Below are 14,845 nucleotides of genomic sequence, written 5' to 3' on the forward strand. Positions count from 1 at the left end.
GCCTAGAGGAAGGCATTGGGAAGTAATAAGTAGATGATGGGTTGCTAGAGTGACAGAAGCTTAAACCCTAGTTTATGTGTTGCTTCATATGGGGCTGATTTGGATCCATATGTTTCATGCTATGGTTAGGTTTACCTTAATACTTTTGTTGTAGTTGCGGATGCTTGCAATAGAGGTTAATCATAAGTGGGATGCTTGTTAAAGTAAGAACATCACCCAAGCACCGGTCCACCCACATATCAAATTAGCAAAGTATCGGAGGCGAATCATATGAACGTGATGAAAACTAGCTTGACGATATTCCCATGTGTCCTCGGGAGCGCTTTTCCTATTATAAGAGTTTGTTCCGGCTTGTCCTTTGCTACAAAAAGGATTGGGCCACCTTGCTGCACTTTATTTACTTTTGTTACTTGTTGCTTGTTACAATTTATCCTATCACAAAACTGTCTGTTACCACTTATTTCAGTACTTGCAGAGAATACCTTGCTGAAAACCGCTTATCATTTCCTTCTGCTCCTCATTGGGTTCGACACTCTTACTTATTGAAAGGACTACGATAGATCCCCTATACTTGTGGGTCATCAGTCCGCCAGCACGAGGGCCTGGGGAGGAGGCGGCGCCAGCGCCTGGACTGGCGCCGCCACAGCAGCAAGGGCAGCAGGGGCTCTGGAGCTCCCAAACCCCCTGCAGGCGCGACAGGGGCGGCTGGCTCCAGGGTCTACTGGGTCACGGGAGCGGCTTCCTCCTGAGGCTCTACCACCTTGCTCTGAGGGGCCCGCTCCACCACGGGGGAGCGTGAGGCGACCTCCTCCTCCCGCGCCAGGACCGCCGCGGTCTGGGCGGGTGGTGCGGCCTCATGGGTCCTGGCTTCCTCCTTCTTCCTCTTCACCACAGGCTTCGCCCTGGTTGCAAGGAGAAGAGCACTTGGGCATGGTGTCACAGATTAGTAGTACTTTCGATGTGCACCACATGTTGGCTTCACTTGAATCTACTCCACGTTCATTTCACCTACTATTATATATAATAACTCATCATGCTCATGTAACAACATAGCATCATGCATCATCGATCATAATAATAAATAACTCATCATTGGTATCATAATAACAAGTCATACTCATCATCATCGATCATACAACTTCTACTCGATACCGCATCATCATAGTAGTCATCTAACCAATCCTACTTAGTTGTTCTTAGCACATGATCATGAGTATTATTAGCTAGGACGTACTACCTTCTCTTAGGTAAAATAGCATAAAACAAGATAGGCCCTGACTCTCCATTATTGAGAATGGAGATTATCCTGTCTCCAATTCTAGTCTTTCGCACAATGTTGCTTTGAAGTACCTCCTTACGACTGTCGATACAATTTTCCATTCTTTGATTTTCATGTCTTCACTGGTTTTAGAAATCCAATATGGACAGGTGTGATTCGTAGGATGACCTGGCTGTAGGTTCAAAACATCAAGGCGACCATTCTGATACATCAGATGAGGCACACAATCCTTTGGGATTTTCTGTTGAAAAACATAGTAATAACTTCGTAGTTAGCAATCTATCTATCTATTTGTCTATACCTATACTAATTCTAGACTCCCTAATAATTCCTACATTAATTAGATTTTACGAGCCGTTAATCTGGTGGGACCAAATTATTACGGTGCAGATTAATTCGTGTATATATTTTGAACTTAATTATGTTCTTAATTCGGCCAGAAAAAAAGAACTCTAAAGGCCCACGGTCCTATTTTTCACAAAACAGAAGCCATCTTTCCTTATCCCTATTCTCCCGACCCCCACCTTCCTGCCCATCGCCATGGATCGCGCCGCCGCCCTGTGCCCCAACCATTGTCATTGCTCCCTGCCCCATCCGCCGCCGCCGCCCACCGCATCCACACTCTGTCGCATCCCACTGCCGCCTCCACCACCACCTTGATCCATCTCTCTCCTTGGTCCTCTCTCTTTGAGTAGCATGCGGCTTCCGGCTGCGTGGTGGAGACGCAGTTGGTCGAGGGAACGCGAGTGAGGTGTACTGTGTATCGTTCATCGATTTGTTCCCATCTCCTGTTCCTCTCCAATCGAACGTCGCATCTAAAGTTGCTTCAACACATGGTGCTCTCCTTTCCTGTGGTGATGCATATAAGTGACAACAATGGTGTCCTATTGTCCCCTCCACACGTCTGGCCGTCGTGGCGCGGAAGTAGCCGGAGAAGATCGCACTCCGCGTAGCAAATTCTGCCGTGTTGCGTGGCTGCCCGACAACGTAATTTTCTTCTCTAAAGTTCTCTCATGGAACTTGGGCGCGTTTGATGGAAGCTGTACATTTTTCTATGGAAATATTTGGAGATTATACGTTTTTCTTCCAGTGTGTGCTAACTCTCAGATTATCTGGATGTTTAGCAAACAATTCTTCCGTCCAGGATTAAGAATCATATCTTATAGAGTGTATAATATTTTCTTGGTAGATTTGTAACATTTAAATATTGTTGGTTCTGCAAAAGAAATAGCTTCATGTATGGATTATTGAGTCACACATGTTTCTGTGTATGGTTTGTTTGTTGTATTTGGTAATGGATCTAAATAGGTGATCTTTTTAATACAAAACATTCATATTTTTTTCTCTATTTGTAACCATGGAATCCATAATATCATTTGTTTTAATAATATGTGTGATCCTTCCTTTGCAGTTATAATGTTCAGATAACATAGTTGCCAATTATAGAAATATGCTAAAGAATTTTCATATACACTTTCAGAGTGCCCTCACAGTGATTTTCATGTTTATTAGTGGGTTCTGCATAATTATAAATCCGCTCTAAAATAAATTAGTAGATTTTTGTTGCCCCATTATGCTTAGAATAATATTCATGCATGCCTATAGATCTACTTCATCGAACAATATTTATACAGTCTTCACAAGTGTAGAACAAATTTTTTTTGATGAAACTTACACAGTAGCATAACATTGTATGGAGATGAGAAGTTTGATTTAAATTGGTTTTTTCCACAACCAATTCCAATATGGCCAATTGAGTTGCTTCTGTCATGAAAAGTTTGACATGAGTCCTAACTTCTATAGGTAAGGAATTGATTTCCCTCTTGATAGGTTTCTATCTATTTGAATTTATATTTTCGTTGCCACCAAATTACATTATTATTTTCTGCAAATTAAAGTTGAAATCGGGGGTTTATGTATGCTGGTAAAAAATAAAGCAGTGTTCTTGATATTCCTCATCTCTTTTTTAACACAATGTGCATCTTATATTCACTCATGTAAGCAATCTCAGCAAGACTCCTCTCCTCTATCTTCAAACCACACTCTAAGTCCATGGTTTTCCTCGGCGCGTCAAACTATAGTTGGATCAGTGTTTCAAAAGATGTGGCGTGGGCTTGATGGATACCACAGAGTGAGAGGGATCAGCAAGGTGAGGTTCCCAGGGCTATGAATTAGCAAGTAATTTGTATTTTCTTTATTGTTGCATTTCCCGTTTGTCCTAAATTCTACTCCCATCGATCTGTATTAATTATCGTTGACTTGGTACATCAGCGGCAATTAATGTGGGTCACATGGGCTACTTGATTCATTTCTTGCTTTCCACTGTTTATAATATAAACCAAACTCTTCACGTGTTTATGTTGCTTGAATATTTTAGACCGAGTTAGAAGTAATACAACATGTCGTTCATAGTACATCATCGCTTGGCTCTATAGACTACTAAAAGAATTTCTCTGACTGGCCACAATAGAGGCTCACTCGCCTATACACAACTCTTTCAGGTTGTTGAATCTCGCCTAATATAATAGAATCTTTTTGAATTATGTTTTGGCTAGAATTACTATATAGGAGTATGATTTATCTCTCGTCTCCTTGCGCATTCATTCTGCATGAGAATCGAGGAGGTCAAACACTGACAGAAATCAAAACGGTGACACACTTATCAGACAGTGACATGGTACTTCTTTACAAATAGGGTACAAACTGTAAGAAAGCTCTTAGAATGTGTTAAACTTATTAGTCCATGATATCGTCACACTTGACAAAGAGGTTGCTGAGCACAGCCATGGGTGGTACTGCCAAGTCTCTATTTTGTTTTTAGTAGTGAAGCTACCACTATTTTTTGTTTTCAGTGTGAAAACTCCAGACTTTCCCCAACACGTATGTTCTTTGTTATTTTTTTTGTTTGTCCTAAATACTACTTGATTTATGTTTCTTGCTTTCCACTATTTGTAATATGACTCCTCACATGTTTATGTTGCCTGAATATTTCAGACCGAGTTAGAAGCAAAACCACATGTCGTTCGATGTTCACAGCTAAAATGATAGCTTGGATGTTTAGACTACTTCAAGAATTTCTCTGACTGCCCACTGTTGTTTATAAACTATAGAGGCTCAACGTCCTATACACAACTCTTTCAGGTTGTTGAACCTCGCCTAATCTAATATATGTTTTGGCCAAAATTACATATAGGAGTATGATTATCTTCGCCTCTTTCTTACGCATTCCTTCTGCATGAGAATTGAGGAGGCCAAACATTGATATAGATCGGAATAATGACATACTTATCAGACGGTGACATGGTACTTCTTTACAAATAGGGTACAAGCTGTAAGTTATTAGTCCATGATATCATAATACCTAAAAAAGAGGTTGTTGAGCTCAGTCTTAAAAATAGAAAGGGCCATTGGTGGTAGTGCCTAGTCTCTATTTTTTTTCAATAGTGAAGCTACCAATATTTTTTGTTTTTAGTGTGAAAACTTAAAATTCTCCCCAGAATGTATTTTCCTTATTATCATATTTTTCGTTTGTCCTAAATACTACTTGATTCATGTATCTTGCTTTTCACTATTTGGTAATATGAACCAAACTCCTCACGCGTTTATGTTGCTTGAATATTTCATAACGAGTTAAAAAACACATGTCGTTCATAGTACTTTTGGATGGTCACAACTAAAATGGTAGCTTGGCTTTGTAGAATACTTCAAGAATTTCTCTGACTGCACACTGTTGTTTATAAACTACAGAGGCTCACTGGCCTATACACAACAGTTTCAGGTTGTTGAACCTCGCCCAATCTAATAGAATCCTTTTGAATTATGTTTTGGCCAGAATCACTATATAGGAGAATGATTTATCTTTGTCTCTCTCTTACACATTCCTTCTGCTTGAGAATTGAGGAGGTCAAAGACTGATATAAATGAAACGGTGATACACTTATCACAGGTGACACGGTACTTCCTTACAAACAGGGTACAATCTGTAAGAAAACTCTTAGAAATTCTTAAACTTATTATTCCATGAAATCATAATACCTGACAAAGAGGTTGCTGCCCAGTCTCTGTTTTGTTTGCGGTAGTTAAGCTACCACTATTTTTTGTTTTCAGAAACTCCAAATTTTCTACATTGTTAGCCAGATCCTCAAACTATCTTGACGAAGCTTTAGTCTCTATTTTGTAAGCTCATGGAGATTTTCGTTGGGTACAATTTGCATGACAATATCTTATATATGTTGTGGACTATTATTACCTGTTGATAATGCTACTTCAGAAAACATGTGAACGCCATCCTAGGACAGAGAAAGAGGCACTATTGGCTAGGGATTACATGCTGGCTACCACCGACTGCAAATATGAGACATGGATTGACACAGAAACAAGGTTTCATAAATTCCGTACTCCCATATAATCTTGAAAAGGATGAGTCAGCCTTTCCTTCATGAGCTTATTTTCTTTAAGATTCATGTACAGAGAAAGAAGAAACAAAAATAAACATCATAGCTCAGACGACGAGAATAGTGGTTTCTCTCAGCGTCGCATGCTTAGTTGGTGCAACATGCTCCTGGGACATACCAGGCTAAGTGATGTTCCAGAGTACACATGGAATGTGAATTGATGGAAGTCAACAGCTTGACAGCAGGGTGATTGGATTTTCCGTTCTCTTGCATAGTTCATTTATATGCTCATTTAAAATTAGTTAGCAACGCATCCAATGTGGAAAAAAAGTTGGAAAAACTTATGCTTTCTATGTACATCTAATTTCCATGCTTTGGTGTTACTTCTTTTTGGCTTTAGTGGGTCCTGCAAGTGTGCATTGAGAAAAATATATTTCAATCTATGTGGCAAAAGGTTCCAATGTATATAATTATTATGTGCTAACGCACAAAAGTCCTCAAGTATATCATCCATCATGCCTAACTTCTGTCTGTGGTGCGCCCATGCTGCTTCATGTTGTTAGTACATTGAACTCCTTCGGCGACTAGCTTAACTCCTGAAGCTATGGCCTACTCTGTTGCCGGTTTCGTATAGAGTACGATCCTTTTTCACCCTTTTTATGAAGTTGGATATATTATTTGGGAGGGAGAGAGGAAGAAAGGTTGGTGAATGTTGACCCACAATCCATTGGTGAACCCTAGCAAACTTGGAAATGATAATATTAGGCATTCTGGTGTAAGCTAGAAGTAAGAAAAAACAGCAATATCATCTACTCATTTGCCTACTTGAATACAAAACATGATTACTTCCTCAATTTTAACCAGGCATGATGATTCGCGAGTTTATATATGGGGAAAATACATTAGCTCCTTGATGTATTGCTATAATTGTTTTTTACGTAACATCTGTTAGATATAATCCTCACATTGTATATATACTCGTACTTCAAAAGTACAAAATAAAAAAAAGAATTTCCATAACACCTTAGTCAAGAGAAAGAACAAGAACTACTTGAACAATATATTATTAGGCAAGAGTGACCCAAGACCAAACAATACATTACAATAGTGTACAAAATGCAAGACCATGTGCTACAGAATGGCATGTCCGTATCGATTATGTGTAATACCAAATATAGATTATAACAACTCAGTTGTCATAGACAAAGCAATAACCTTAGATGAGTATTGCTTACAAAATGATTCTTCTATACAATATGATGAAAATAGTCCATGCTTCAAATAACCTATATCAAAAGAACTACACATTCCGATGTGACAGTTAGCAGTACCAAAGACTAACAACTCAATTGGCAGAGAAAAAGCGATAAACATTTGTGTGTAATGATTGAAAAATGAATGAGAAGAAAAAATAAATTACAAAAAGAATTGGAAGACAACATATAGGATTAGAAGACACCGGGGATATAAGACAACAAAAACATATAGTTACAAAGCAAAAATATATCATCCAACCAAGTATCTATTGAACTAAATGTACCACAAAGAATCCACAAGCATAATTACATACTTCAAAGGCATATATATGAAGTTCTTCTACATTTTATACTGATCAGTGCATTCGCAATTTAATAAATGTCACAAAAACCTAATCAATTCATTAAAAATGTTCTAGCCCATGCGAATGCACGGGTTGACGACTAGTGTAGTTAAGTTTTAAAAGAATTTATGCAAAAGCTGCACGGATGTCGTAATAGTAAAAAATATTACCATGGCATCTCCATGGATGTTACCATAGTTTAACACGTGCACTAGTGGCACATATTGACCATAATGTGGAGGAGTTTTGTAATAGATATTGTAATTCTCAAGATCAGTACAAAATGCGACCATATGATTTTTCTCCTCATAAGTTAACTCAAAGCCATCGGTGTAGTAGGTTCTGTCTACCATGTTCCGCACATTGTTTGAAGAATGAAAATGAGCTTTCAATGGAAATAAGGTGTCAATTATTTTGAAATAAACAATATAAATTAGTTAATAACTATGTTTGAAAAACTCACATAGTGGTAGAATTGGAAGCGTATCAACAAGGACCCAAATGTCCATATTGTCTTGGTCGATGTCAGGATCACCAAGATCCATGGTGACAAGCATACCCTCATAAAAACCATACATCTTGCAAAGTGCTTCCCAATTTTTGCAACCAAAATGGGTTATGCTCTCAGAATTATACAGATTTACTTCAAAAGACATACCATGATGGGTCCTTAGGTGAATTTTCTTTGTTTCGAAATTTTCATGGTCCTGAAAATCCATCCTCTCCAAGACATAGCGTCTTGCATGGCATGGGATAAGCTACTCGAATTGTAAAAGATGAAAATTACACGTTGAAATAGTTGGAGTCATGCTTAATTACGAAAAAACACTTGTCGTCGTTGCGTACCATTTCAACATCGAAGGTCTCTTGGAGCTTAATGCTGAAGTGCTGATCTTTGTCCAGGTGAGGCCTATCGCACAGACCTTGGTCGTTGTTGCACCAGTTGCACTCCCCCGGAAGACTTTCATCCTCCGATGACGACATTTCCTACGTTCATAATTCAAAGATTAAACTTGTACAATTCAATATATGTACTAAAAATATTGAATTAGATCATTATTATTCATCACGGGTTGACTATCGGTCTGTCGAGTCTTTTTCTTGAGAACTCTTAGCTTGCGTGGTGTATCCATTCGACCGTTGGTGATGGTCGCTCCTCCTTTCGTTCCCGAGTGCATTACACCAAAATGTCTAGCACATGGGAATGAAGGAGAAGCGATCCCCATGACAATAGTCAGGATTTTTCGTCCTCTCATATGTGGTGGAGACTCTCACTCACTGATTCATCTCTGACATTTGTGACCGTCGGTGATGGTTGTTACTCCTTCCCCTAGTGCATAACAAAGGTCTAGCACCTAGAGAAGAAGGAGAAACGACCCTCACGACAATAGTCAGGTTTCTTCATCCTCTCTCATATATGGTGGATACACTCCCTCACTGATTTTTTGACCTTCGGTGATGGAGCCTCGACAGACTTAAAGTCAACCCGAAATGTCGTTTAATTATTTTTCTAGAAAATCCAGGCCACTCAATATTTCCTACATATTCTAGCACAAGTCATGCCAAAATTCACGAAAAATCCGGCATGACCTTTGCTAAAAAAGGACATATCGAGCGCCTGAAATTTGACGGAACGGAAATTAATCAACACTCCGAAAAAACATAGGCCACTATAGGAGGTGTAACTTGCAAACATGGCCGGCCACTTGGGCAAGCACATATCCTATTGCAGCAACACAAGATATACATGTTTATATCTACATCATATGAGCATTCAAACTTGATGGGGACGATGGAGGGGATCGGTGACGGAGGGGGTCTCACCTCGAGGTCGAAGGGGGTTGGTGACGGGGACGACAGCGGTGATGATGGAGGGGCTCCTTGATTTCTGCAAAAACAAAAACCCTATAAGCTATCAATATTAACATTCAAAGTAGGAGTAGTTTTCCGATATGAGCATTCAATAAGCAAAATCAAATCATAAAATAAATTAGTATTCAAATTAGCATGCATTCAATAAGAAAAACTAAGTCATCTCTTTTGTCTGTTCGTCAAATATTATCACTAATACACCTTGAATAGTATCATACATGTAACATCACTAATACAGCTAAAACTATAGCGAATGACGGGTATCGGCACGGGCGGTGGACACCCAAAGAGAATGAACTATCACAGGATCATAGCTCCAGTGAGATCCCTGAAGAACCTGCCAGGTATTGGAGAACCTGCCCTCCAATGCAACCATGTAGCGACGGACGTGCTCGTCCTCCTCGCTGACACGGTGACATACCACCTCCATGGCGTCCTCAAGCCTCCGCACCATCACTGGCCCACGCAATCGCCACCAAAGAAGGTTCGGCTCAACGATGGGTTGGCTCCTCACCAAGCTGTGCCCCCCGGAAGGTAGCACCTCCCAGTACCAGCCCGGCGGAGCCCAGTATCGGACATGGCCCCTCTGATCAAGCAGGCCTCCTCCGCCAGGTCAACGACGAGGATGCGGGATAGGCATCGTCGACGTCGATGCGGGAATGATTGGTTTAACTAAAAAATAAACTAGTTCTATTAATTTTCTTACTAAAAATAAACTAGTTCTGTAGTAAAATTTTAATTAGATAATCAAATCTCATATACCTAAATTCTTACTAAAAATAAACTAGTTTTATTAATTCAGCTAGCTCAACTAAGCACTTACTATAAATAAATAAACTAGTACTTACTAAAAATAAACTAGTTCTACTATTTTTTTTAACTAATTCTATTAAACACTTACTAAAAACAGTAAAAAACAATATTGAATTTTTTTCTATAAACTAAACACCAGTTCCCTAAATTAACATCTACTTAATTAGTTACCTAACCTACTTCCCTAACTAAAAAACATCTAATTAATAGTACCACAACTGCCCTAACCAAATTAACATCTACTTAGTTACCAAACTAGTTAACCAAACATCTAATTAACTTAGCTAGTTAGTAAACCTAATTAACCTAGCTACTTCACTTAGTTCAACTTAGTTAACCTAATGAACTAAATGCACCTAAGTTAATTAACCTAGAGGGAGGAGGGAGGAGGAGTACCTCACGGTGGTGGAGGAGGCTGGCGGGGGAGGAAGCCGGTGCGGGAGGAGGCCGGCACAGGAAGGCCCGCGGGGGAGGAGGCCGGCGCGAGGGAGGGTGGCCGGCGGGGGAGCTCAACCGACGTGGGCGAGGGCGGCCGGCGGGAGAGCTCCAGCGTGGGGGACGACGGTGCCCGGCGGAGGGCGGCGGCGACGGCGGCGGCGGAGAGGCGCGCGAGTGATTGTGAGGGTCGGGGGAGTGAGAGAGAGGTCGAGCGCGGGACGTTGGGCTAGATAAGGATCCCGTAGGAGTAGTGCTTATATGTAGAAAGCGCTACTGCTACGTCCAATAGTAGTAGCGCTTCATACATAAAAGCGCTACTACTATGCCCGGCCTGCCGGCAACGACCTAGCAATTGTAGCAGTAGCATTTTTATTAAAACAACGCTATGGGTAAGTGCATAGTAGTAGCGCTTTTTATAAAGAGCGCTACTGATAAGTAGTAGCAGCGCTTTGTTATAAAAAGCACTACTATTATGCTACTATCTATAAGCATTTTTCTAGTACTGGTTGCCACGGCGGTACAATGGGAGGTAGGCCGCCGAGAGGCTGCCCGGGTCCTTCTCGAGCAAGGTACAGACGGCGTTGCTAAGCTCCTCGTCTATCAAGCCCCCTGGGCACAGCCGAATGTCATCCTTTACGTCCTTGAAATCACACATGGAGCGCGAGTGTGCTTTGAGCGGGGCTAGGCGTTGCGTCAGGAACTCCCTAACGAGCATGCACCCGTCAGCGCCATGGACCCCATGTCTGCTTGCATCGGCCTAAGGACCGGTGCTGCCCGGGGGTCGGTGAGCTTCTCATGAGCCCACTGGTCCAGCTTCTCCGGCATCTCGGTCGGCAGCTCCAGCCGAGCAAGGAGGCCCTTGGCATCCATGAAGATCCACTTATGCCGAAAGTCCTCCACCTTCTTACCAGCCCTCATGGGTGCATTGCCGCTGTGGGCCGCGGCGAAGGAGACACAGCCGGAGTGCTGGGTCGGGTCATGCATCCGAAGGAAGAAGAAGTGGCGGAGCAGCGCAACAGAGGACACCACGCCCATGAACGCCTCATAGTAGAAGGCGAAGATCGACAGGAGAAGAATGGAGTTGGGCTGGAGGTGCAGAGCGTGAACGTCGTAATGGTCGAGGACGTCGAGGAAGAACTTGGAGAAGGGCGGGACGAGCCCCGCAAAGAAGCTGTGGAGGAAGAAGGGAGAGAATGTCCCCGCCAAGGTTTCCCGCTCGGTGGAGCCGACCCGAAGCACCGTCTCCCTCCCCTCATTGTCATTGCTCGCCGTCAGTGGGAGCACGGCGGCAAGGTGCCTCGCCTCAGTGATGGAAGATGTATTGAGGTCCGGCGCGGGGGAGGAGGAAGAGTGCACAGCCGGAGTGGCAATCTTCACCTTCTTGGTCGCCATCAACGAAGAGCTCGGGGGAAGATTCGGCAGATCCGGAGACGCTCTCGGTGGGGAGAAAAGGGGATCTAGAGCAAGATGAAGAGGAGGCAATGAAGGCTCGGCAGCAGGGGCCAGTCTTTTGTCAACCCGGACGGTTGCGGAGGCAGCATGGGAAAGTGGAGACGCCCACGTCCCATAAAGCGCCATCCGTCGAATCGGTCCGCAGGCGATTCGGGCCCGTGGTGCTTCACCCTTGCCTGTTGGCTTCGCCACGAAGCCAAGTCCGAGCTCGTCTTGGGCCCGGGGGCTACTGTCGGTGTTCTAGGAACCAGGGTACCCAGACTTACCTACCTGCGGCCCACGGCATGTGAGGGAGTCCTGGATTAGGGGGTCTCCGGACAGCCGGACTATATCCTTTGGCCAAACTGTTGGACTATGAAGACACAAGATTGAAGACTTCGTCCCGTGTCTGGATAGGACTCTACTTGGCATGGAAGGCAAGCTAGGCAATACGGATATGTATATCTCCTCCTTTGTAACCTACCTTGTGTAACCCTAGGCCCCTCCGGTGTCTATATAAACCGGAGGGTTTTAGTCCATAGGACAACATAGAATCATACCATAGGCTAGCTTCTAGGGTTTTAGCCTCTTTGATCTCGTGGTAGATCGACTCTTGTAATACTCATATCATCAAGAACAATCAAGCAGGACGTAGGGTATTACCTCCATCAAGAGGGCCCGAACCTGGGAAACATCGTGTCCCCTGCCTCCTGTTACCATCCGCCTTAGACGCACAGTTTGGGACCCCTACCCGAGATCCTCCGGTTTTGACACCAACATTGGTGCTTTCATTGAGAGTTCTACTATGTCGTCACCATGAGGCTTGATGGTTCCTTCGATCATCGCTAGTGATGCGGTCCAGGGTGAGGCTTTCCTCCCCGGACAGATCTTTGTAATTGGCGGCTTCGCACTGCGGGCCAACTCTCTTGGACATCTGGAGCAGATCGAAAGCTACGCCGCTGGCCATCAGGTCAGATTTGGAAACTTGAACTACACGGCCGACATCCACGGAGACTTGATCTTTGACGAATCCGAACCCATGTCGGATGCGCCGCACAGTCGCAACGAGCATGACGTAACTTGGCCGTCAGACAATGTTCGGGAGATCGCATCCGCAACTACTCCGTCCATCAATCCAGAGCAAGTCGCGCCATCCGAGAGCGGAGGGATGGACCCCGCCATGGAGGCCACACTCTCTGTGGCGATAGAGCCGGATACTGACTTCACCCCTTATGAGAGTCGTGTCGCCGAACCACAGGATTCATCTCCGGCCACGGACTCCGAGCCGCTCACATCCGTGCCCGTCGAGTCCTACTTGGCGCCGATCATGGAGTTCACCTCCGCGGATATCTTTCAGCACTCACCTTTCGGAGATGTGCTAAACTCATTAAGGTCTCTCTCCCTGTCGGAAGAACCTTGGCCGAAATATGTCCGGCTAGAATGGGATGCGGACAACGAAGAAATTCGCGGCCCACCCACCACCCACTTAGTAGCCACTGTTGATGACTTAACCGACATGCTCGACTTCGACTCCGAAGACTTCGACGGTATGGACGACGAAGCCGGAGACGAGCAGGAACTACTGCCCTCAGGGCGCTGGACCGCCACCTCATCATATGATATATACATGGTGGACACCCCCAAAGAAGGCAATGGTGACAAGACAGTAGAGGATGACCCCTCCAAGAAGCAACCCAAGCGCCGACGTCAGCAGCGCCGCTCTAAGTCCCGCCACAGCAAGAGCAGTGATACCGGCACAGGAGATAATAACACTCCAGATAGCGTCGAAGACAACAACAATCCCCTGCAGCACTGTCGGCGTTCTGGGAACGGGGGTCCCTAGACTTGCCTGCCTACGGCCTGTGGCGTGGCTCGAGGAGGGCCCCAGCACGGCCCATCTTCATCAACACAGACCCAAGACCCTCGCGAGGGGTCAAGCCTCGCGGGGCGGACGACACGGAGCTTCCTCAGGCACGGCCTCATCAGGCTGGCTTGCGAGGAGGCGGAGAGATCAAGGCGGGGTACCTCACGAGGTGCCCGTGACGCAAGCCATGACGACCAAGGGTGCCAGGCGGGCGCCAGCCCGCGCAGTGTCCTCCTTTCCTCTTTGGTGCAAAGGGAGCAAGCGCAGGCGAGAGCATCAAGCAAAGGCACCCGTTTCGGTGCAATGAGACCAAGACCAGCCCAACGGCAGGGAGGAAGTCATTGTGGAGCCCAAGCCAGCGTCACCGCCAGAGCCTTTGGCAGGCGAGGACCAACTTTAGTTAGGATAAGTGTGCCAGATGTTCCCCTTCAAAATGGCCAATTGTTGGCGCCCTTCCCGCTCAATATTTGGGAAGAGGCCCAGGGCCTTTGCCTATAAATAGGACTAGCCACCCCCAAGGTAGAGGGGATCTAGAATCGGCCAACCCAGAAACAAGCTGGGATCGGATCGAGTAGCATCACACACACACACAGAGAGAGAAGGGTGATTGAACTCCTCCCAGCAGTTCATCACCCTAGCCAAGAACAGACCCTCCCGAGGCTGTTCTTCCTTGTATTGCTCATCATCATCAGCCCAAGAGGCAATCCACCACACCACACACTCCGGTGGCCCGAACCAGTATAAACTCCGTGTCTCTTGTGCTGTTCTTTCCATTGCTTAGATCTTAGCGTGGCGGTGGGGCGCAGGTAGGCAGAAGGCGAAATCTCCGTGCGCACCCCAGTGTTCGAACCTCAAGGGTCTGCCGGAACCCGAAATCCGACATTTGGCGCGCCAGGTAGGGGGGCGCCGGAATTCGTCTTCCACCGCCCCGTTCTCCTCCGACCATCACGTCCATGTCTGACGCTCGTCGGGCCCACGCCGAGCGCCGGGCCGCTCTCGCTTCCCGCGTTGCCCAGATGGCTCCTGTCAGCGGGCCTCCTCGCCGTTCCCCGTCACCTGCCGTCAACGCCGCCACCGGCCCGGCGGGGAACGAGCAGCAAGCGTCGTCTCAGCATCCGTCCATGCGGCAATACGGCCGCACCGCTACTCCCTCG

The sequence above is a fragment of the Triticum urartu genome, chromosome 1A, assembly GCF_056163025.1.
Source record: "Triticum urartu cultivar PI428250 chromosome 1A, HENAU_Tu73, whole genome shotgun sequence".
Classification (NCBI taxonomy): domain Eukaryota; kingdom Viridiplantae; phylum Streptophyta; class Magnoliopsida; order Poales; family Poaceae; genus Triticum; species Triticum urartu.